Raw genomic sequence first — 24,548 nt, forward strand, 5'->3', positions numbered from 1 at the left:
CCCTCCTGGCTCAGAATGTATGTAAACAGTAACTGTTTCACTTTTGGCCAGCATCCCTGAGGATCTTCCCCCCAGTTTGATTTTTTTTTATTAAAGGGACTATCCCTTGCCTCACTTCTTAAAGAGGCCTATTCACTGAATAGGTGTTGCCTCACTCTAAGTGAGAATCTGGAAAGACCTTAGCTTAAAAGGTCCAAGGTCTCCCACCGCATCCTCGGTCCTCTCCAGTTGTCCTGATCAATATCTGGCCCCTGGACCCATATGACTCCAGAGGAGAAAGTGAGGCTGGTGACTGCCCAGCCCTCCCTCACTCAAATCAATCAAAGTCAATTGCTGTTGTAGCCATCAAAGACCTCCATGCAGTCATACCCACAATGTCTCTCCTCTTTGACTTCAAACATCTGAAATATTAATTTCATACCATGGCCAAACTCTGCAGCAATCACAATGAGACTGCCCAGAATATTTGTTGTCACCAAATTGGGCATGGGAATAGAGGTCTTTGGTCTGGACTTCTGCCTTCAGACAACCATCACACTCTGTGCTATTGCCTTGCTTGGAAATCTTTCCTCTGCACTGAAGCATCAAGAATAGAACCTGAGCACAATCCTGTTTGTAGAAGCCACCACAGGATCTGGCTTCTTTCTGCCACAGAAATGGCTGAGGATTGGGGACTTGTTGTTGGGTCCATCATACAGCTTCAAGGTGATCATAAGCACATTCCTGGTGCTGCTTAATTTCAAATTTGTTAAAAGTCCAAAGACCAGGAGTGAAGGAAATATTCCAAGTACACTCTTTTCAGCTGGGATATTTATCAGGCTGGTTTGGCCTTGCTATCATTCCTTCTATGCTGTTGATCCGGTGCTCACAGCCAGCTTCTTTACAATCATGGCCATTCTCATGCAGCACAAAGCCATTTTTACACTGTCAAACATAGCTTCCAAATGTGTTAATGTGTTCATGTTGACACCCACCATTGTACTTAGAGCATTCATCCTTTTCTGGGAAGAAGGGTTACTTTGAAGCTGCATTTAGAAACAGTGTTGTCTGATCTGAACTCCACTCTCACAACGTTGCTTTGGGAGATAATCATCTCTAGTTTCTCAGAGTCACAAAAGTTTCCATGAAGCTTGGGCTCAGAGGACAACCCACTTTGGAACTCCATATAATCATATTTATAAACATCATTGCCTTCCAGCTCAAACACTTCAGACTGGAGGGAGATCCTTGCCACCACTTGCCAGACACAGTTTTTGTTTGTGCAGTATCCCTTAGGTCATCCAGGGTTGGTAATAGTCCCATTAAGCTTGGTCATGAAGCCACTGCAGGCGACTTCACAAGGCTTCTTGTCAGCCATCAGTTCACAGCCAGGATGACAAGCACATTTGTAGCTGCCCAGTGTGTTCACACAGTGCTGTTCACACCCATTTTTCTGTCTGGCCAGGAACATACGTCAACTTACTTAAAAAAAATTTGCCAGCAAATCCTGCTTTAGTGATAGAGTCATCTGATACAAACTTCATCCACATCTTGTTGGAGCTGGATTTGCTATCATGTGGTTTCTCATAGCCACAGAAGTGACCAATCAATGCACTCTCTTCAATGGCACAGTCCCGAATTTCCAGCTAGTCATAGACACAGCTGTCATGTCGTTCAATCTCAAATGCCTACAAAGTCAGTCCCACATGAAACTCCTCAGAAACAACGATCTTCCAAACACATTCCTTAGAAAGCCTGTAGTCATCTGGATAATTAGGAGACTGGATTTGACCATCGTCTTTGTGAATTTCTTGCCCATATATAGTTTCAGTAACAGCAAAGAAACTCCTGCTCAGAATGTTGCTGCTACTTCAGAACTTGACCCAAAGGTGACTGTCTGTGGAGATGAGGGGTTCTAGGACTTTGTCAGGATAAAATCTACATGTCGTGGCATCACCTCCCTGATGTCATGGTCCTCTTTGAGAATGAAGGACAAACAGCAGGCTCTGTGAGTAGAAATAGAAATTGCCCCACTGGAACTGGCCAGTTGGGCAACACATCTTTCCTTCCTTCCTTTCTTCCTTTTTTCTTTTTCTTTCCTTTCCTTCTTTCTTCTTTTCTTTCTTTTCTTCTTTCTTTCTTCCTTCCTTTCTTCCTTTCTTTCTTTATTTCTTCCTTCCCTCCCTCCCTGCTGCTGCTTCCGTTGCTGCTGTGGTTCACAGGTGTCTTTTGGGGGGACATAACTTGGTCATTACAGCTTTACAACTTTCAGTTTTAACAATATGAATTCACACAATATAAATTTCCTTTTATATCATTGCATTCATTATGTGTGAAGTATTTTCCTGGTTCTGCTTACTTCACTTTGCATCGATTCACATAAGTCCTTCCATGTTTCTTACAGCAGAGCAATTCTCTGTTATATTCATCAACCACAGTTTGTTTAAATATTACCCAAGTAACCGGGGGTTTAAGTCATTATATCAAAACAGGACCTACCTTTCAGCAGGCACAGTGATAAAGATGTGCTAGCTTGCTTTTAATAATGACTTTTAGCAGGTTATCTCCACAGGGCATAGAAAAGTGTCTTCTCTACCACCATGTACATTTATGGAAGAATTAGAAAGTATCATGAACTTTCAGATAAGGTTATAATCATGGATAATTCTTCCTCATTGGCCCTTGCATTTACTGCAGTAGGATAAATATAGTAACTCCTCCATCCATGCAAGCTAAGCTAGTTTTTCCTGAAAAGATGTTGAAAGATTCCTCAGGATTTGATTGGTTCAGAATATTTAAGGTTCAGACTACTGATGTTACTTTAGCGTCAACAGGGTACAAAGTAGCCACAAGGGAATTCCAAGGCTTTGTTGATATACCATGATGAGAACCCAGGCAAGATGGGAACCCAGGCAAGAAAGCTTCACTCAGCTAAGTCAACTCAAGGTGTCCTAATGCCTATGTTTGTCCAATATTCTTCTGCTATGGTTAAGTAAATCCCCTTTTGTCAAGTGTTGAATGATCTATGAATGTCTCACTTTGTTCCAATATCAATCATAAAATATAATAGGAAACTAATCTGAATCAGGCCCAGCCTAGAACACTTATATTGGGACTTCCCATAGGCTCAAGTTCAGAGGTGGCTACAACAGGAAAATAAGGTCATAATCTATCAAGTTAAGCCACTAGATGTTTGAGAAACAAAGTCATGGTGGTTTTGCTCAATTAACACAGAAGTCTTCTGAGATCCATCCCTCCCAACTTACCCAAGCTAAAGTGACATTTCTTAAATCACCTTCCTTTTTGTCCAACAAAAAAAGGAATTTAGAAGGAAAGGTTAGTAATGGAAAGCACTTTAAGATCAGCTCGGTATAAGCCCTGTTTTTCTTTTATATTAATGCTTTTTTAAAAATATCACAAACATTTAATGGTGAAGAATTTTCAAAGATAAAAACAACAACTGAGATTCAAAAAGCTATTGAATCATCTAGACAAGCTTGACTTTTGACTAAGGTCTGACAGAACAGAAATTGCACATTCTGGAGGTACAGACCCAAACTTTAACCTTATCTTTGTATAGGAAATGTAAGATGTCACCTTTGAATTCCAGGCCTTCAACCCAAAATGACTGTGACATGAGGAATAATAGTTTTTCTTTGACATTTGCTCTCACATCATAACTTTAGATTTGCAGATTCAACCTTTAAAAGAGGTTGATGAGGATGGGGGACGGGGGTAGGGAGAGACAACAGAACCTGCTATTTATTCACCCTGCCATCTGGAGGGAGGTGCCTTGCTCATGTAGTCTAAAGTCAGATGAACCTGTGGACATGTTCAGTGGAGGCTGAGATTATTCTGTTTCCTTACTTTTAGTATAAAAATATAACTATTAAGAAAATATTAAGTGTACCGTAAGACTCACATTTCAGAGTAACTTTTTAAAAATTCTTATGCATCATTTGGCACATGTACACCATAATCAAGATTGCTGTAGCCGTATGGTCCCCAGTGTGAAGCAGCCAGCACCAGACTAGAATGCTGAACCAGCAGATAAACAACAGAGCGCAAAAGCAGAACTAATATATACCAGGTTTTCCACCTTACCTTCTCCCCTCCTCAAAATGGATTGGGCCCATGCCTCCTCCTCCCCATCCCCAACATGGCTTAGTTTCTCAGAAAAGCAATAATGCTGTCCCCAAGACCTGTCCTCCCCTACCTTTGCCTAACTTCCTGGTAGGGTCTGGCAGTACTGGCATAAGTAGAGTCCGGACCCTTCAACTTGGTGGGTTGTCTGAAGACTACAAGAGTCACCACATCTCATCCTTCTGAAAATAATGTTTTTACTTGGGTACAAAGGGGGGTGTATCCATATACTGACTTTGCTGATTATTCTTACTATACTAGGGCTAAGTAAAATTGCTTTTCTTAATGGTTCACTGACCTACCAGTGCCTTACTTTGCCTCAACATTAAGCTTGAACTTAGTAATAATAAAGGGGGCCATCCCTTGATTAACTTCTTAAAGATTCCTATTCACTGAACAGGCATTACCTCACTGAAAGTGAGAACCTGCAAAGACCTTAGCCTGAAAGGGCCAGGTTCTCACAATGCATCCTGGGCCATCTCCAGTCCTGCTGATGAATATCAGGCCACTTGATCCAAATGGCTTGGAGAAGAAAGTGAGGCTGGTGACCTTGCATAGCTCTCTCTCACTCAAATCAGTCACCTGCAAGTCATGTCATCATTTCCCTGATGTCATGGTCCTCTTCGAAAATGAAGGACAAACACAAGCTAACATTTATATAGCACTTGAAGATTTATAAACACTTTACAAATATCTCATTATTTTCCTGAAAACAATCCTAAGAGGTAGGTGTGATGATGATGATCCTTGTTTTACAGATGAGGAAACTGAGGTTTCTGGGGGTAAGTGACTTGCCCAAAGTCAAGTGACTATTAAGTATTGGAGACGAAATTTGAACTCAAGTTTTCCTGACTCTAAGGCCTTTCCACTGTGCCACCAAGGACTAAGAGGGTATGATGATCTGAGGATCAAAAAGGCATAGAACCATGAGTTAGCTATTATTGTGAGCCTCTACTTGTCTTTGCTGAAACTGTGAGTCATGTGGGTTTTTTAGGTCCAGCGGTCAAGATCTACAGCTTAATAATACCAAGTCACATATGGTAGACCATAAGTTGGAAAAATTATAGGGTGAGTTTTGTTGTGTTCTTTGTTTTATTTTTTACTTTCTGTGGTTTCTGGTACAAGTGCTTTCTTTCTTTTTGTTGAATAAATAAGTATTTTTTCAGGAAACAAAAGAACTAGAATTTCCCCAGAGAAAGAGACACAATCTAGAAAAAAAATCAGAAAAAGCAACAACAGAATAGTACCTAGGCTTCATGTTAGGAAGGACAACAGGGCATTGCCCTGAGACTCAAAGCTGAAATCTCCTTTACTTGTCTTGCTCATTAGAACAAGAGCTCCTTACAAGCTTGTACTGACCTGCTTTTCTATTTGTTTCCCCAGGACTTTGCATGTGGTGAGCACTTAATACTTTTTTGTCATTCATTCATGTCATCAAGTTGCTGCCACAAGACCTGCTGCTACTGGTCTCATTCAGAATATAGTCTCTCCTGAATGTATGTAATGTGCTGCCTCTGGGGAACACGATGGCCGTGGCAATCACTTTCTGCTACATGTTGCTTCCTTCTAGTGTCCTGTAATCATTGCTTTATGATGCTTCACTGGTTTGATGGTTGGTGCTTATTACTACTAGGCAAAATTCTACTGGCCACAAAGTTAGCTAGTTTCTCTGTTCCCAGCTTCTGGCTTCGACTGGCATTCTCAGCTGAGGTGCGAACTCTTCCTCATATAAAGACAATTTTACCCAAACTAATTTGTATGTTTAATGCCATCCAAAGTACCAAAAATATTTTTTTTACTGAATTAGAAAAAATATTAACAAAATTCATTAGGAAAACAAAAAGTCAAGAATACCAAGGAAATAGTGAAAAAAAATGTAAAGGAAGTAGGTTTAGCAGTGCCAGATCTTAAACTATATTATAAGGCAGCAATTATCAAAACTATCTGGTACTGGCTAAGAAATAAAAAAGTAGGTTAATGGAATAGAGTAGACATATAATTTCCAGCAGCAAATAAACATAATAACTTTGTATTTGACAAGTGTAAAGACAAGATTTTGGGATAAGAATTCATTATTTGGTAAAAATTATTGGGAAAACTGGAAAGCAGTATGGCAGAAACTGGACATAGACCAATATCTTATACCATTTACCAAGATCAGGTCAAAATGGATATATAACCTAGAAATAAAGAGATATTTTATAAGAAAATTAGAAGAACATGGAAGATATTACTTATTAGACTTATGGATAGGTCAACAATTCATGAATAAACAAGAGATAGAGAGCAAAGTTAGGTGTAAAGTGGATAATTTTCATTACATTAAATTAAAAAGTTTTGTAGAAATAAAACAGATATAAACAAGATCAGAAAGAGAGGAGAAAATTGCGGGGAAGAGGGAATTTATAGACAGTTTCTCAGATAAAGTTCTCATATCTCAAATTTATAAAGAACTGTGTCAAATCTGTAAGAGTAGGAGTTATTCCCCAATTAATATATGGCCAAAGGACACAAACAGGCAGTTTTCCAATGAAGAAATCAAAACAATTTATAATCACATGAAACAATTCTCTAAATTGTAATTATTAGAGAAATTAAAATTAAAACAACCTTGACATATCATTTTTTACCTACCAGATTGGCTAAAAGGATAAAATGGGAAAACAGCAAATGTTGAAAAAAATGGGATACTAATTCATTGCTGGTGGAATTGTGAACTGATCCAACCATTTTGGAGAGCAATCTAGAATTATGCCTAAAGAGTCACTAAACTACGTTATACCCTTTGGCCCAGCAATATCACTACTTGATATATTTCCAAAGATGATTAGGGAAAAAGGAAAAGAATCTATATGTTCTAAAATGTTTATAGTAACTCTCTTTGTGGTGGCAAAGACCTGGAAATTACAGGGATGCTCATGAGTTGAGGAATGGCTAAACAAATGGTGGTATATGATTGTGATGGAATATCCCTGTGCTATAAGAATTGATAAGCTCAATTATTTAAAAAAAATCATGGAAAGACTTGCACAAAATGATGAAGAGTAAAATGAGCAGAACCAAGAGAACATTGTATACAGTAACAGCAATATTATTTTAAGAATGACTTAGAGCAAATAAGCTATTTTGTCTATTATAAACACTTAAATTAACTATACAGGACATATGAAGAAAGACACTATCTGCATCCAGAGCAAGAACTGAGAAATATAAGTATATAGAGAACAATTTTACGTATATGTATGCATGTATATATGGGTGTATATATGTATGTGTGTATACATATATGTGTGTACATATATATATATATACACATATCTATACACATCTGTTTATGTCTAATGGCAGTGATGGAGAGGGGTGAGGGAAGAAAAAAAGACATTTATATGATGATTTTGTTGCATATTTGAAAGAAATAGAAAATTGTAAATAGGTTTGCAATTTCATGGGTAGTTATCTTTTTTATTGTCCTCTGTTACGGAAATACTTATTCCACAAATTAAATTTTTTTAAAAAGAATGAGAAAAAAATTATTATTTCTCTTATATTAATAACCAGCTAATATTAGGGAAATCTAGGGTTTTTTACTTCCTATTTCTTCATTCAAAGTCCAGTCTTTTCGAGGAGATTTCTGACCTTGCTCCAAAATTTACCCCAACTAGACCATCTTAACTAGGTGGAATTTTTACCCCACTCAATCAGGAAACCTCACAAAGAGAATCTAATCTAGGTGAATTTGGGCCCATTGTGTTCTAGTCAGACAGGCTTGGCTGGGGGGTAGATCCCTTTGATTAGATTGCCCAGAGGTTGAGAGGTTGGGAGGTGACAGATGGTCTGGCTAGAGAGAAGTAAAAGTGATGTAATCAAAATCGTGCCCCCCCCCCAGTCCCTCATTAGAATAGGTCCACTCTCATTATAATATGCTCTCATTAATTGTTAACCAATCAGAGTTGATTTCTACCTGTCAGAAACACTCTTTCAAGAGCATGTAAGTGTCAATAGGCCTCCATGATTTATCTTTGGTTTACAAGAGAAAGCCAAATGATCATTCTTTTATTAATTATTCATTAGCCATAATTAACAAAATGATTAATTACCTAGAAATATTGTCTCTCAGACTTTTCATACAACACAAAAATGTGCTCAATCCTCCCTCTTTTAGCAGAAATCTCAGAGGTTTTCTGCTATTGCTCTTTTACTTTATTCTTCCTCCTACCTCTCGTGGCTCCCCCTCTCCTGCCTCTCTAAGCTGAGAATCTTTTCTCGTATTTCCCTGAATTCGTCCAGGCTATTTGCCAAGAGATATCGCTTATCCCTTCTTCCTCAGATCATATCACTCAGGTACTTTCCACAATCATCTCCTCCTCCACTCCTGTTTTTTTCCCTTTTACAACTCAACCCCTTGAAGCCATCCATGTCCTTACTTCTCACTTTCCTCAACTCATTGAAGCTTCCAACCTCATCATTCTACTGAAACAGCTCTCTCCAAAATTAATAATGATCTCTCAATTGACAAATCTAATGGTCTTTTCTCAATCCTCACCCCTATACTCTGCAGCTTTTAACACTCTTAGCCACCCTCTTCCCTTTGATACGCCTTTCTCCAGGTTTTTTTGAAACTTCTCTTTTCTAGTTCTCCTCCTACCTGACTGCTTCTTCTCAGTTTCCTTTATTGGATCATCGTCCAGGTCATGCCTGTGTGGAAGAAGTGGACAAAGCCCCTCACCCTCCTGATGAACCCCAGAGACTGACTTCGGCAAGGATTGTGAGGTGTAGACAGTTTCTAGTGAGTAATCCCTTGCTGCCCTTACCTTAACATCCCTTACCAAAACCTCTTGTTATTGCACCATACATTTCCCTTTCATGTCTGCATAACACAGACTCCCTCCAATTCTCCTCGTTAGAAACAGTCCTGTTTCAAGGCAAACTGACATCCGTTACTTTATTATAAGTAAGCTTAAGGACATAGCTGCAGTATCTCCAGTGCCTCTTATCAGTACCAAAAGACTTAGCTGCAGAAGGCACAGGATTCCAGAGTCCTGGGAAAGTACTTTTTCTGTCTGACCCAATGGGCAGATTTCTTTGATTTGTGAGACCAGATTTGTGAGGCTCAGATGACAAACCCATAGCTATCTTTTATTTGTTGCTCAGTTGTTTTCAGTTGTATCCAACTCATGACCTCATTTTGGGATCTTTTTTGATAAAAATACTAGAGTAGTTTGTCATTTCCTTCTCCAGCTCATTTTATAGATGAGGAAACCGAGGCATATAGGGTTAAGTGATTTGCCCAGGGTCACACAGCTAGTAAGTATCTTAGGTCAGATTTGAACTTGGGAAGATGAGTCTTCCCAACTCCAGGCCCAGTACTCTATCTACTATGCCACCTAGCTGCCCTATCTCTTATAGCTAAAAATATGCATTATTCTCCAATAAATATATTACTCTTTTTGTGTACACACTTGTATTTTATAGACACTGAATAGACACCTTCCTTTTCTTTGTTTCGTACAATGTTGCTTTGAATAATGTTTAGCTCGCGAATGCTGCCCTAAAAATTTGTATAAAAGGAGGCTCATGTCAAACTCCAAGTAGATTGCTGTGCATTTTGCAATTTGTCCCACCAGAATAAATAGCAACTCACTTCACTCTTAATTGAGTCCTTACTGCTATTATCTGAGCCCAGCCTCGAGATTGGTGAGTGATGACTCTCTTGGGTGCCCCCAAAATTCCACCGCACCTGCTAAACATGAGTAACCCCCTAGGCTCTATCTTGGGCTGTCTTTTCTCCATACACTATTTTGCTTGTTGATCTCACCAGCTCCCATGGATTCAATTATCATCTCTATACAGATAATTCTCAGATCTATTTATCCAGCTCAAATCTCTCTCCTGACTTCCAATTCTACATGTCCAAAAATGAACTAATTATCTTTCTCAAATAAACTTCCTCTTTCCCTATTACTGTGAAGGGTACCAACATCCTCCATGTCATCTAGGCTCACAATCCAAATGTCATCCTGGACTCCTCACTTTCTCTCACTACCATCCCCCATCCCATATCCAATCTGTTGCCAACTCCTCTCAATTTTATCCTCATTATTCTCTGATACTCCCACCACCCTGGCGCAGGCCCTCATCACCTCGGGTCTGGACTATTGCATAGCCTAATGGTCTGGCTCACCGCTATAAACCTCTCCCCACCCTAATCCAGTCTTCACTCAGCTGTCAGATTGATCTCCCTAAAAAGAAGGTTTCACAATGTTACCCTTGACTCAATAAACTCCAGTGGTTCCCTATAACCTCTGGAATCAAATAAAAAATTCAAAGCCATTCATGACCTGGCCCTTTCCAGTCTTCTCACACATGATTCAAGTGCTCTGCAATCTAGGGATCCTGGCCTCCCTGTGGTTCCTCAGACAAAACACTCCATCTCTTGACTCCAGACATTTTAACTAACTGTCCCGGAATGCCTGGAATTCTCTTCTTCCTCATCTTCATTTCCTGGCTTCCCTGACTTCCTTCACATTTCAACTAAAGTCCAACCTTCAGCAGGAAGCCTCTCCAGACCCCCTTTAATATTAATGCCTTCCCACAAAGATTATCTCCCATTTATCCTTTACATACCTTATTTGCACAGAGTTGTTTGCATGTTGTCTCCCCCATTAAACCATGAGCTCCTTGAGAGCAGAAATTGTTTCTTGCTTTTCTTTGTATGCCTAGTGCTTAGCACAGAGTCTGGCACATAGTGGCACCTCCTGTTGGCTTAGAAAAGTGGAGGACATCACAAACCCAGTAATCTGAATATAGAAGAAAATCCTTGATGGCTTTTCCCCTCAGAAATAGAGTTTCGTCTATTGTCACAGCCTTAGCTAAAAATGAAAGGTTCCCTTCAAGAGATTTCTCACCACAGGCACAAAGTTCTTTAGAACACAGAATAACCCCTGGCTAGGTACCTCTTTCAGATTTACCTATTTTTAAACCTCAGCTTTCTACTCTGTGTCAGAAACCTCGCTCTGATTTAGAGTTAGAATTTCTTTGTGGCTCCCTCCTTAATGTGCTATGGCTAAAGTAAACCCAGTCAGGGTCAGTTTAGAGGATGCCCTTTCTAACAAACCACCAAGAGCTCTCTGGGTCTAAGGGCCTTCCGATATTTCAAACCCCAAATTCTTTCTGTCTCCCACGCAGAGGAATGGTAAATGGAAACACTGTTGTCTTCCACTTCCACATATGTCTCTGTGTCTGTGTGGTCAGCAACAGGCCATAGGCATACACAGACGATTTTAACTCTGAGGTAGTCTGTCAACAACTACCCTGTTTACACGGAGATTTGCTCTCAGGAGGTAAAGAAAAGTCAATCTATTTTCCAAGAACTGCACCCCCTTTAGTATCTACTTCCTTTCAAATCTAGGTCCCCTAGACCTTTGATTAGTGCAGATATTGGAAGGCTCTACCAAGTGTAACTGGCAATTGGGTTCATCATCTCTTGTGCTCAGGTATCAGGGTGGGAATCTGTGGGAATACTAGGAAAAGGTTCCAAGTGCAACAGTATGCCTATCACTTAACGCTACAAAGCAGTGATTAACAATGAAGGCAAGTTTACCAGAGTAAATAAATTTTATTCCCATTAAGGTCTGGGTTACTACCCTTCACTTATCAGGAATCCTTGTCACAGATAGGAAAAAGAGAGAGAATAAGAGGAAATTATTCAGGACTATATGGTGTTGGAATTCGATTTAATACAGTTCTTTGCTCCTGAGATAGCACAACTCATGAATTTAATGTATATTTCTCCAAACCACTATTAATGCCAAATAGTCCTGACGTTGGAAAACTTGGTAATAAACAAAGGAAATGCAAATGAAACAAAATCAAAAAGGAAATAGTGGGCAAAAATGAATGTGTGGGGAGCCTAAGGAGGAACTTCAGAAATTAAATACAGGTGACTCTATGGCAAATCGAAAACTCTGGACAGTCTAACAAATTCTTTAGCACTCTCACATAGTTTACTTGGAAGCAAAACATTCAGAAACAATAAATGACATTTAATTAAGACAAAAGAAAAAGATAGAAAGGAAGGGAAAGCAAGAAGTCAAACATAAATCTGCCATGGGTCAGGATATCAATGTATGGGAAATAGACAAAAGGAGACAGAGGCAGAAGATAGGAAAGGAGAAGAAAAGAAAAAGAAAGCCCAGATGGAAAAAAAAGAATAAGCGCTTTGAAAAATCATAGCTCACTTTGGTTCAATTTTACAAATCTTCCAGAGATCATCATACCTTTGTGATTCTTGTCTCGGATTTGTAATCTTATGCTAAATTTAGACATAGAACCTATGAGAAGTGTGGGACAGAGCAAAGCAGTTTCAACAGAAGGAAAAACAATCTTTTACTATTGAAATATTGGTGTAAAACATGAAAAATTAACATATATTACAAACATTTATAAAGAGTACCATTGATTCAGGAGACAGCTTAGTCAATGAGAAAAATATTGGAGTGCTTCTATATGAGTTCTGCATTAGCCATCCTTTGAGACTATATACCTCTCCCCATTCTAGGCTTTGCTTGTTATCAAATCTCTATTTCTCTTTCTTTCCTTCCTTCATTCCTTCCTTTATTTCTTTCCTTCTTTCTCTTTCTTTCTTTCTTTCTTTCTTTCTTTCTTTCTTTCTTTCTTTCACAAAACCTTAAACCCAGTTCACTCTGAGGCTCATAGATTGGACCACAATAGGTCCCTGCCCAAGCTTCACTTAACAGCTGTATTTTGGGCCCTCCTGGCTTAGAATGCATGTCAATGGTAACTGTTTCTCTTTGGAACAGCAACCCTGAGGGTCTTCCCCTCTTAGCTTGATTTTTTTTTATCATTTTTTTTTAATTAAAGGGGCCATCCCTTGACTCACTTCTTAAAGAGGCCTATTCACTGAGTGGGTGTTACCTCACTCTAAGTGAGTACATGAAAAGGCCTGAGCCTACAAGGGCCAGAGTCTCCCATTGCATCCTGGGTCATCTCAAGTCATCCTGAAAAATATCTGGTCACTGGATCCAGATGGCTCTGGAGGAGAAAGTGAGTCTGGTGACCTTGCAGAGCCCTCCCTCACTCAAATCAAATTCAACTGGAAGTCCTGTCATCATTTCCCTGATGTCATGGTCCTCTTCGAAAATGAAGGACAAGCACAGCTATCTAGGACTCAGAACTTTGGACTTTGGGTGTTTGTACAACTTCTGTGAACCTTGGTATAATGGTGTTTGCTGCATGCTTCTAATGTTGTCTCTGCTGTGCTGTCAAGGGCTATACAATCAATAAGTGGAAATAAATGAAGACAAGTGAACACAAAATCAGACAAGGGCAGTGCCGGCATACCAACCTTCCCAAAGATACTCCCTGCACTGGCAGCCTCTGCATTGCAGGAGAATTAACAAGAGAAAGGAGTTCCTTTGCAGGGTGAGAGGCTTGTGTCGAAGTTAACACAATTGTCAGGAAGACATTCAGAAATACTTTCCTCTTTAAAACCCTCATAACATAAAGTATAGTGTGTTGCAGAGACTTTCAAGAATAAGGGAGAGAAGGAAACAAAATCCCATCCTAACTTCATCAAGGATTTGCTAAATTTAGGCTACAGCTATAGATGGTAAATAAGCTGCTCGGACTTGGGTTCAACCCTTGTTGGAGATATTCTGGATGAAATGAAGCATAGATCGTCCGTCCAAAGTCTAGTAAAACAGCTAGCGGCACAGTGAGTAATGTGTTGGATCTGGGGTCAGGAAAACCTAAACTCACATCCTAAGCTCACTTACTGGCTGTGGGACCCTGGTCAAGTCACTTAACCTGCTTCGGTCTCAATTTCCTCATCTTTAAAATGGGGATATGCTAATGACACCTACTTCACAGGATTATTGTGAGGATTAAATGACATAATCTATGTAAAGCACTTTTAAAATCTTAAGAGGCTTTATGGTTGCTAGCTATTAGTCCTGTAGTAGTCATGCCTTTAACTAAGTCATTAAACAAGGTACCACATCCCCATTCTAATCTCTCTTCTATACAGCTGCTAATTGATATTCCTAAAGCATAGTTTTGACCATGTCACTATCCTGCTCAAGAAGTTTCAGTAGTTTCCTATTGCTCTTAGGATTAAAATACTAACTCCTCTACTTGTCGTGTAAAGCCTTCTGTGATCGGGCTCCGATGTAACTTTACAAACTAATTATAATTATTTCCTTTCATACGCTCTCTGTCCTAACCAAAATAGGCTAGTTGTTCCCTGTGTACAATTTTGCATCTGCTACTTCTGTACCTTTTTATATGTGACTCATTGCTTAGGTACTACCCACAATAAATCAGGGTTGAACAGACTAGATACGATTTTGGAGAGCTGACCCCAAATGTTTTAGTTTCTTTCCTTGGCCCTTTGTCTGCCCCTGGAATTCACCCAGGATAATCTCCTAAAGAGTGCTTAATAAGTATAGCTTATATGTAGGTTGACCCTAAAATAGGCCAAAGGCTCCCCACATTCACACCAGTATATAATCCATAGATATGACATAGCCTTTATTTCATCAACCACAGAAAAGCCATAAATGACAAAGAACTAACTTGTGATCATGTGCAGAAACATAAGGTGAAGTGACTCATTACACAGCCCCCTAGCCCCAAAGTACAAACACTTTGTGGTACTGCTGGGCAAATACTACCCATTTGCTTCAGACCCACACTTCCTGAACAACCCTTAGCCACAGTGGACCGGAGTTAGCATGGTTCAGATCTCTTTATTCCTCTATATTTCTATGGTGGGGGGGGGGGGGTGGGACATCTCCAGTCATCTTGATCTATGTCTTGCCACTGAACCCAGATGGCTCTGGAGGAGAAAGTGAGGCTCCCTCATTTAAATCCAATTCACTCACAAGTCATGACATCACCTTCCTGATGTCATGGTCCTCTTTGAGAACAAAGGACAAACAACCTGTGAGTGGCATGAGTCACTGGGGATTCAACTGGCCAGTTCCAGTTGGGCAACACAGCTCCTTCTTTCATTTCTTCCCTCCTTCCTTCCTTTCTTCCTTCCTTCCTTCCTTCCTTCCTTCCTTCCTCCCTTTCTTTCTTTCTTCCTTTCTTTCTTTCTTTCTTTCCTTCTTCCTTCCTTCCTTCTTTATGTCATGGTCCTCTTTGAGGACAAAGGACAAATAACAACAACATTTCTCTGTGGCACCTACTATGTGTCAGGTACTGCACTAGGTTCTGGGGATACAAGTACAAAGAATTAAACAATCCCTGCTCTTAATGAGCTTACATTCTAATGAGGAAGATAATAAATAAATAAATATATGTATTTCATATACACACGCATACACACACATATATACATATAGCATGAACATAAGGTGAATAAATACAAATATATTCAAATTAGATAAGTACAGGAATTTTAATTGGGAAAGAGGGCACTAGTAATTGGAAGAGACCAGGAGAGACTTCATACAACAGATGGTGCTTGCATCCTCATCTGTAAGTTGCATCTTAAAAGAAGAGTTTGACCCTATGAGGAAGAATCAGTGAATCAACAGCACTTATTAAGTGCCTACTATGTGTCAGGCACTATGCTAAGTATTTGGAACATAAAAAAAGGCGAAAGATAGTCATTATTCTCAAGAAGCTCACAGTCTAATGGGTGAGATAATATGCAAACAGCTATGTACAAACTAGATGCATAATTATATAGAATAAACTGGAGATAATAGAGGGAAGGCACTAGCATTACAGGGAATTAAGAAAAACATTTTAGCTGGAACTTGAAAGAAGCCAGGGGAGCCAGCACACAGTGATGGAAAGGGAGAGGATTCCAGGCATAAGGGACAGACAGTAAAAAATGTCTTTAGTCAGGAGATGGAGTATCTTATTCGAGGAACAGTAAGGAGGCCAAAGTCACTAGATTGCAGAGCATGTGGGAGTGAAGTGTAAGAAAACTGGAAGATGAGGTGGTTATAATATATAATTATATCACCATTCCTATCATCATCATCATCATCAGCAGCAGCAGCAATCATCCCTCCTGATTAACCTTCATCTTTAACCCCTATTATTATTATTAACTCCTGTGTTTATAGTATTGTCTTCTGCCCCTTGCCTCTTTGAGCCCATTTTTTTCTCTTCAAGATTCAATTCCAGGCCAGCTAGGTGGCACAGTAAGTAGAGCACTGGCCCTGGAGTCAGGAGGACCTGAGTTCAAATCCAGCCTCAGACACTTGACACTTAACTAGCTGTGTGACCTTGGGCAAGTCACTTAAACCCAATTGCCTCACCTTTCCCCTTCAAAAAAAAAAAAGACAGTTCAAGTGCTACTTCTGGCATGAGACCTTTCCTGGTCACCTCATGGTTAATGTTTTTCACAAACATTCAACTTCCTGTAGATTTACATTTATTTATCCATGTACACTCTAACTGTGGGGATAACTAAGGTTTCACCCTGGACCCTCATCTCTCTATATAACATTTCTCTAGGTGATATTGTTGGTTTCTGTAGCTTTAATTATCACTTCTATGAAGCTAATACTCAGAACTATATATCCTACCCTAGTCTCTCCTGTGAACTCCAATCTTGCCTTACCATTCCCCTTTGAGTATCCTCCTGGCACCATAAAGTCAACAAATCCAAAACAGAAGCCATTAGTTCCCCACGCATGTGAACACACACGCATGCACACGTGCGCGCGCGCACACACACACACACATACACACACACACACACACACACACACACACACACACACACACACACGCAATCCTTTTCTTAACATCTGTTTTTGTTGAAGGTCCCACCATGCTTCCAGGCCCTCAGTCTAGTAACTTGGGAATGATTCTCAATACTTTGTTCATTCATCCCTTAAATCTGATCATTTGCCAAGTCTTCCTGATTCTAACTTCACAACATATTTTTCATCCATCCCCCCATCTCTCCATTCATGTGGTCACCACACTACTTCAGGGTTTAATCTATTACCCGGACTATTACAGTTACTTCCTACAGTAATTTTTCTTCCCATGTCCTGCCTGTCTCTTCTCCAATCTATTTCCCACACAGCTTACAAAATAATATTCGTAAAGCACAGGTCTGATCATATCATATCATTCACTAAATCAAAAATTCCTCTAACAACCCCGATAACACAACCCCAACATAGTGATGTTAGTTTGGTCCTCTTTAAACATGAAAGACAACCACCAATTCCTAGTCTAACATAACCTACACACTCCTCTGGTGTTCACCATATTGTGAAGGTCGGCGCTAGCCTACCTTTCCAGACTATTACCCATCTGTGTACCCCTCATACACTCCATGTTCCTATCAAACTTCTGTTCCCTTCTCCATCATCCATCTTTGCTTAGGCTTTCTCCCCATGCTTGTTACTTGTCCTCCACAGAAGCCCTATATTTTGTTAAAGCTCTGCTTAAATGTCAGCTCCTACACGAGGACCCTCCTGGTCCCCTCAGCTACCAGTGCCTCCCAGAAGTTACTATATATTTACCTATATGTGTGCAGGGACTACTTCATTTTGTCTTTGTATCCCTAACACTAAGGAACTAAAGACAATGCCTGGCCCATAGCAAGTGCTTAATAAATGCTTGATTGATGTTTTCTCACAGTAAAATGCAATCTCCTCATAAACAGGAATAGTTTCGTTTTTGCCTGTGTATCCTCAATGCCAAGTCCATAGCAGTTTGTTGGGTAAAACATAAATACTTGTTGGATCTGACCGAATTGACTGCCTAGATATAAAATTCATTACAACCCCAAATTATTATTTATTTAAAATTTTTATTAAGCACCTACTATGCGTGTGCAAAGCACTGTGCAACATGCTGAGGTAGCAGTCTAGATAAGGCACCTGGTTCATTGCCCTTGGGGAGATTAATCATAGTCAGGTTAAATCCCTGGCAAATCAAAGCTGTAAGATACAACCGCCATCTATCTTCCTTAGCCAATATAGCTAAAGTATTTACCCTTGACAAATTACATTTTGGTGAGAATCCTAAGGTCCTAAGTAGCAGTGATAGGAGGAATTGTAGCAATAGGTTGACTGCTTCCAAAATATGGTTGAGAAGGGCAAGGCGTAAAATCTTCAGAGGGTGGGGGGAGGTAGAAAAAATGGGTAGATTAGAGGAATGTACATTAAGTTCCCTAAAACTGAACTAAAAGTCCAATAGGTTTTTTTATTGTTATAATATGTGTCAAGCAGGATCCCACACCAAGAAAAGGGAACAAGGAGCCTAGACCTGCTATTATGGGTCAAGGTTTGGGGACTGGTGGAAATGCATGCTGGGGAAAGAACCTGGGGAACTGGCAGCTACCCAGGGCTGTGTTAGTAAATGTTTAACAATCAGCATATTTAATAATTGGCTGGTAGGAGCTGGCTCCAGCACAATCCTCGTAATTGATATTTAGACCTCCCAATAGTGGAAAAAGGGACTTTGAGCTGTTACTTCAGGCCTTCAGGTGGGCTGATTCAAGGTATTTGAAAGTCTTCAGCAGCTTCTTCATTTAACAGGGCAGGAAGCTGCTGAAAACCTCACAGTGGTCATCCAGTGTTGAGCATGAAGACCTCCAGTAGTGCAAATCTCATGACCCTCTAAAGCAAGCCATTCTACTATTGTATAGTGAGGCTGCTGGTCATACAGGATGAAGTTATGGACTTGGAGTCAAGAAAACCTGGGTTTGAATCCTGCCTCAGATACTTACCGTGTACAAGTCAATTAACCTCTGAGTACAATTTTGTTATTTGTAAAATGGAGGGGTTGAACTTAAATCTAATGATCCTAATCACCTATTTGTCATTATATTGAGCCAAATTTTGTCTTCATGTAACTTCTATTCCTTGATCCTAGTTTTGCCTTCTGGGTCAAGCAAAACCATTTCGGATGCTCTATGAGATTACAACCTTCTAATATGTGAAGATGAATCATGATGCACACTCCCCACTCTTCCCATGGTCCTTATGAACATATCAAAAATGAACTCAAGGGGCAGCTAGGTGGCGCAGTGAGTAGAGCACTGGCCCTGGAGTCAGGAGGACCTGAGTTCAAATGTGGCCTCAGACACTTGACACACTTACTAGCTGTGTGACCATGGGCAAGTCACTTAACCCCAATTGCCCTGCCTTCCCCCCTCTTAAAAAAAAATGAACTCGAAGCATAATTGCAATACCACAACCAAAACATTGTTTGCTGCTCTTAGCAGTTGTTGTTTTGAGTTTTCTATGTGTTATAGCCTGACAGACAAGTCAATCATTGTTCAGATTTGAATTAAGACTTGAAGGAAGTGAGTACATAACAGTCTAGTTAAGAGTAAAGTGAGATTTGTTAGAAGAATACATAGGAACAAATGCCATTCAGGTGCCTTTTTCCCCTGTGAAATTAGCCAGGGCAGATCCTGTGCATGCAGTTACTTAATGGAGTTTAATACACGGAACAGCAAATACAATTCATTAATCATGTTAGCCTATTTGCATTTTAAAATAAAGTGGGTAGTTTTGTATGTATAATTGTAAACCAAAAAATAACAAAAAAAGTTAGATGATTCAAACTCTAAACTCAAGACCAAACACCATTGTGTTTGCTTGCCTTTTCTATTTGCTCCATTGGTAAACTGCCTTCTGCTGTTTATATTTTATCCAACACCCTAAAATAAGTACTAACAAATTTGCTACAACATCTTCAATAATTCCCCCAAGACAAAAAAAAGTACAGAACTACTTATCTGACAATCTATAGACTTCTGTCATTATAATGGATGCAGCTTAGAATTATTTAAATTTTCTCTTTGAGAAATACATCTGGAACATAATTTATCCAGAATGCCTCCATCAATATATTCAGGACTGTGCTAGCAATGGTGCCAATAATATCATTCTGCACATCTTTCATTATGAAATGAGCCATACATAATGGTCATGGTAGGTCATGGATAGCAAGAAGGTGGGAAACTGTGAAGGTTCTCTGATTTGGGTTATGGCATTCCAGACAGGTGTCAGGCCTTCCTGATTGGGGTCTAGGTGTGAAGGAATGAAAATGTATATTCCTCTCCCTCACACAAATGGGAATACATCTGGAGTACATTCTTTCTCATAAATGAAGCAAAAATTTTTCCTTTTCTTTCCTCTCCTCCTTTCTCCTCTCCTCTCCTTTACTTTTTTTCCCTTTTTAGTAAGGACAAGGGTACTTTGTTTACAATATACCATACCTTTTGAGAGAAATGATTATTTCTCTCCTATGTTAATAGCTGATTATTAGGACTAAGGTTTTTCCCTTTCCTTTCCTCATTTAGAAATCAACCCCTCTAGGTTATTCAGGCAACCTTTGAAACGCAGGGCTCATAAAGAGATGAAATCTTGGGTGAAACTAATCCAGTGGAAAACTCAGATCTGTTCAGAAGGTAAAGAAATTTTAGTTTAGGTAAATTGATGGATTCCAGTGAATTATGCTTTACTCAGACAGGTCTGGGTAAAAGTAGATTGAACCTTTTGTTTAGATTTGTTTATATGGCCCCTAGATGGGACGATATGAATATAGATAAGTCTTCTCAACCAAGACTGAGTAAGTCTCTTTGACCAAGATCAGCCATATCACCCAGACCCTCATTAGAATAAGCCTTCCCCTAATTATAATATTCATTCTCTCATTACTTGTCAACCAATCAGAGTTGATTTCTACCCTCTGGAACACCTATGCTTTCAAGGGCATATAAGCTTTCAGTGGGTTCAATGAGGAGTCCTTGGCATTCAAGAGTGCCACTGACTCCTTTTATTAATTATCTGCTAGCATGATTAATAAATGATTAGTTACCAAGAAACTATGTCTCTCAAACTTTTTACATGTCACACTTTTCTACCCATGCAGACTGGCCCTGATTGAAGTCATAATGTCTGTAATATCAAAACAAATGACCGCAATAGATGGACATAGTCAAATAACTGTGCACTCAGTGAAAAACACTCCAAGCAGCTGTTGAATTTATTTTTAACATTTTACAACTGGCTGTTTTGGCAACATGTAGAAAAGTTCTTTGTTATATACACACAAACACACACACACACACACACACACACCCTCTTTAAACATGCTCTACTCAGGACTTATCAACTTGGCCACTGTAGTAGTAATTAAAGTGGGACTTTTTGCTGTTCTGTTAAGTGCCTTTAATGATTCTGGCCTTTGTTTGAATGGGGCAGATAAGGTGGGATCTTGTCTTGGAATGTTTCTCAGCACTAAGACAATCAGGAGTCATTGACTTGTATATGGTGGTACCAGGGATTAACTTTCCCACACCTTAAATGGGATTTTTCATTGTTCTTTGAGCACTTCTCAGCACTGAGGTAATCAAGTGCCCCAGGGCCCTGAGACAGGTATATAATATCCAGGCTTGGTGTTTGACTTTTGGGGCTCTTACTCACTGGAGGAGGGTTGATTGGAGACTCTGGGCAGCTGTTATTAAGAGCCCTCTGACTTTGAAGAAACCCAGATGTTTTGTTTTGGGGCTTTCATTCACTGGAAGAGTGGCATGTGACTCTGGGCAAGCCATTATAACTGCCCCCCAGCTTGTAAATCCAGATGTTGATGCTTTCCTGGTGACTATGAATTGTGATTTGAATCAGACAAGGTCTGTAGATGTTTGTAATTTCTATTTGTATTTGTTCTGAAGTTCAGGGTGTTGGCTTTTCCTCATGGACTAAGTGAATGATATCTGTATGTTGGATTCAAGTGAGATTGTTAACCCCTTAAAGTTACTTTCCTTAGTAGAGCAGATCAAAGAACCTGTGCTGGCAGGTCTTGTTGCTGGTCTTGTTGGGTCTTACACTCCCACAACAGCTGCTAGCTGCATGTTGTTACAGCCACTGGCTAGGCCTGTCCTCGCTACATTCTTTTATATTACTCTGGACTCTCTGAGAGATTACATATTATTGATAACTACCCTATTCACATTCTTCTTTAAAATATATTTGTATTTATTTCATTAAATATTTCCCAATTACACATAATTTTTTAATATTCACTTTTTGAAATTTTGAGTTCCAAATTCTCTGCCTCCTTCCCTGCCCTGTCCTTCCCTCTCTTCCTTCCCTCCCCCTTGAGAAGGCAAGCAATTCTACATTCACATTCTTAAGAGACTGTGTTTTTCCTGACAATTTTCAGGAAATAGAGGATAATGCAACATGTTTTTTCCAAAGAGGGAAGGTATCATAAACAGCTTTATCTTAAAAGCAAATAGCTTGTTTGTTTGTTTTTCCTCAAGCTTATCATGCTTCTCTTGTATTCAGTTTAAATGTCACACAACAGCATCTATAGGTAGGCAATTGTCAGTGACCTTTATATTATGTCTAAAGATCTCTAAGAACTTCCTTTTTCCTTTCCTATTCAAAGTGGGGGAAGACTTGGGCCCCCAACTCTTTCACTGCTACATGTCCCTGCCAGCCATGCCTAATAACACCATTCCCTGGTGTGTGACATCACAGATGCTGTCAGTAAATATTGATAGCTGTGGCAAATCATGCAGAATTCTGTCAGCCCTAAGCTAACATTCAAAGGAATTGCAAAATAATTCTCTTTTTAATATGTTTTCTATGAATAGCTACAGAAAATGGTAACCTTGACCCAGAGTCCAGTAGATTCATAAATAATACAAAAGAACCATTTAGCCATAATATAAACATATGTCCTAAAGTGTTTATATATACATATATGTATATGAACAATTTATACTGCATTGTAAATGAACCACAGAAAATGTTAGATAATTAAATGCTAATGATTCAAGCTGGGTACTTACACTTCGGATTACTTGTTTAATTGTGTTAACATTCAAATGGTCAGCTTTGAAGTTAACAAACAGCCCATTAAGATGCATCAGGGGAGTCCTCAGTTTGTGTGTGTGTGTGTGCACACGCCTGTGTTTCAACCATTGTTTTATTCTGACAGGCTGCAGACTCAATAAAATAAGAAAAAAGGGATTTGACCATGGAAGGTCATTTTTGTAAAGGGATGGACCTTTTAAAAGTAAATAAATAAATGCTCAGGGTCTTGAGAGCCTGGATTTGGAAAAGACTAAATTCACTATTTTTCTTTCTGTCTGTCTTCTTTTTATCTCTCAGACAGGGAGGTTTGTAATATTCCATTCTGATTGCTTCAATGAAAATTTTCTGTTCCCAGTTGCCTGGTGTGGCACTTGGACCATTTCAACATCTCTCCCACAGTCATTATGCTGGACTTTCTGGGGGTTAATGCCTAAATCCTCTCCTGTGGCAGTTTAAGTAAGAGGAAGAATGGAGGTGAAAAATACTCAAAAATTCCTGAAGGCATTGTCTACAGAAAGGAGGGCAATAATTAGGAGAGTATGTGAATGGGGCTTGTACATTCTCTCACGATAATGGGCTCCTGCTGCTAAAAGAATGCCGAGCCCAAGCCAGGGCCCATTTATGGAAAATAAATGTTTCAGGGAGAGAGGCCAAGATATTTTCTTTCAAATCACCAAAGTCAATCCCATGCTTAAGTCCTGTTATTAAGTCACTTTATCTAGGAGATGTTCTGGCAGAAGAGGTTATAAGGAACCTACTTTTCTGAGTGTCTGCAGAAGAAATGCTTTACTAGCTGCTTCTGACCAGCTAACTTGGCATAGTTTTTAACATGGCCCTACCTAGACTTCTATGCATAAACTGGTGCTAATCAGTTAATTCTAATGCATTACACTAACACAGTAGAGAACTACAGCAATAGCTTCTTGACTGGTCTCCCTGCTTCCAATCCATTTACCTCTGCCAAGGAGTCACCTTCCTACTGCCAGAGCATCTTCATCTTCCTTTTTAAATAAGCACTTATTAAGCACCTACTCTGTGCCAGGCTCTGTGCCAAATACAATAATTATCTCACTCTATCCTACTCATATCACTACCCCACACAAAACCTGTTCTACCCAGTGGTGACCAGGGCTTCTAATCTGGCACCAATCCACCTTTGCAGGCATATGTCGCGGAGCTCTAGGAATCCTGTGTTTGAGCAGACAAGACAACTGAAAGAGAAACTGCTTTTCCCTCCCAATATTCTCTTTATCTGGGACTGCTCCTATCTGCAATCTCTCTCAGTTCAGTACTTTTTGGGTCATCTCAGGGCCTGCCTCCCTCCCTCATTAAGCCTCACTAGGCCATAAGTAGGGCAGCTAGGTTTCCCAAGAAAACTCCAAATAGGGTTGCAAAGAGTTGGCCACAACTGAAAAATGACCGACCAACAACTAAAAGGCCAGAAGTAATCCCTTCCTATAGATTTCTCATTTGTTTGTCTCTGTCCTGTTCCCTTCAAATTATAGGATCATAGGATGACAGATTTAGAGCTGAAAAGGGCCCTAAAAATAAAAGCTATAAAAATTATAGCAATAAGTGCTACCATTT

General features: G+C 39.6%; 1 pseudogene; it reads right to left on the reverse strand.

Moving 5' to 3' along the window:
* Positions 1-326: 326 nt before the first annotated feature.
* Positions 327-24,548, reverse strand: part of LOC118836502 — a 137,994-nt pseudogene continuing 113,772 nt past the window's right edge.

Source organism: Trichosurus vulpecula, chromosome 1 (genome assembly GCF_011100635.1).
Source record: "Trichosurus vulpecula isolate mTriVul1 chromosome 1, mTriVul1.pri, whole genome shotgun sequence".
Lineage (NCBI taxonomy): Eukaryota > Metazoa > Chordata > Mammalia > Diprotodontia > Phalangeridae > Trichosurus > Trichosurus vulpecula.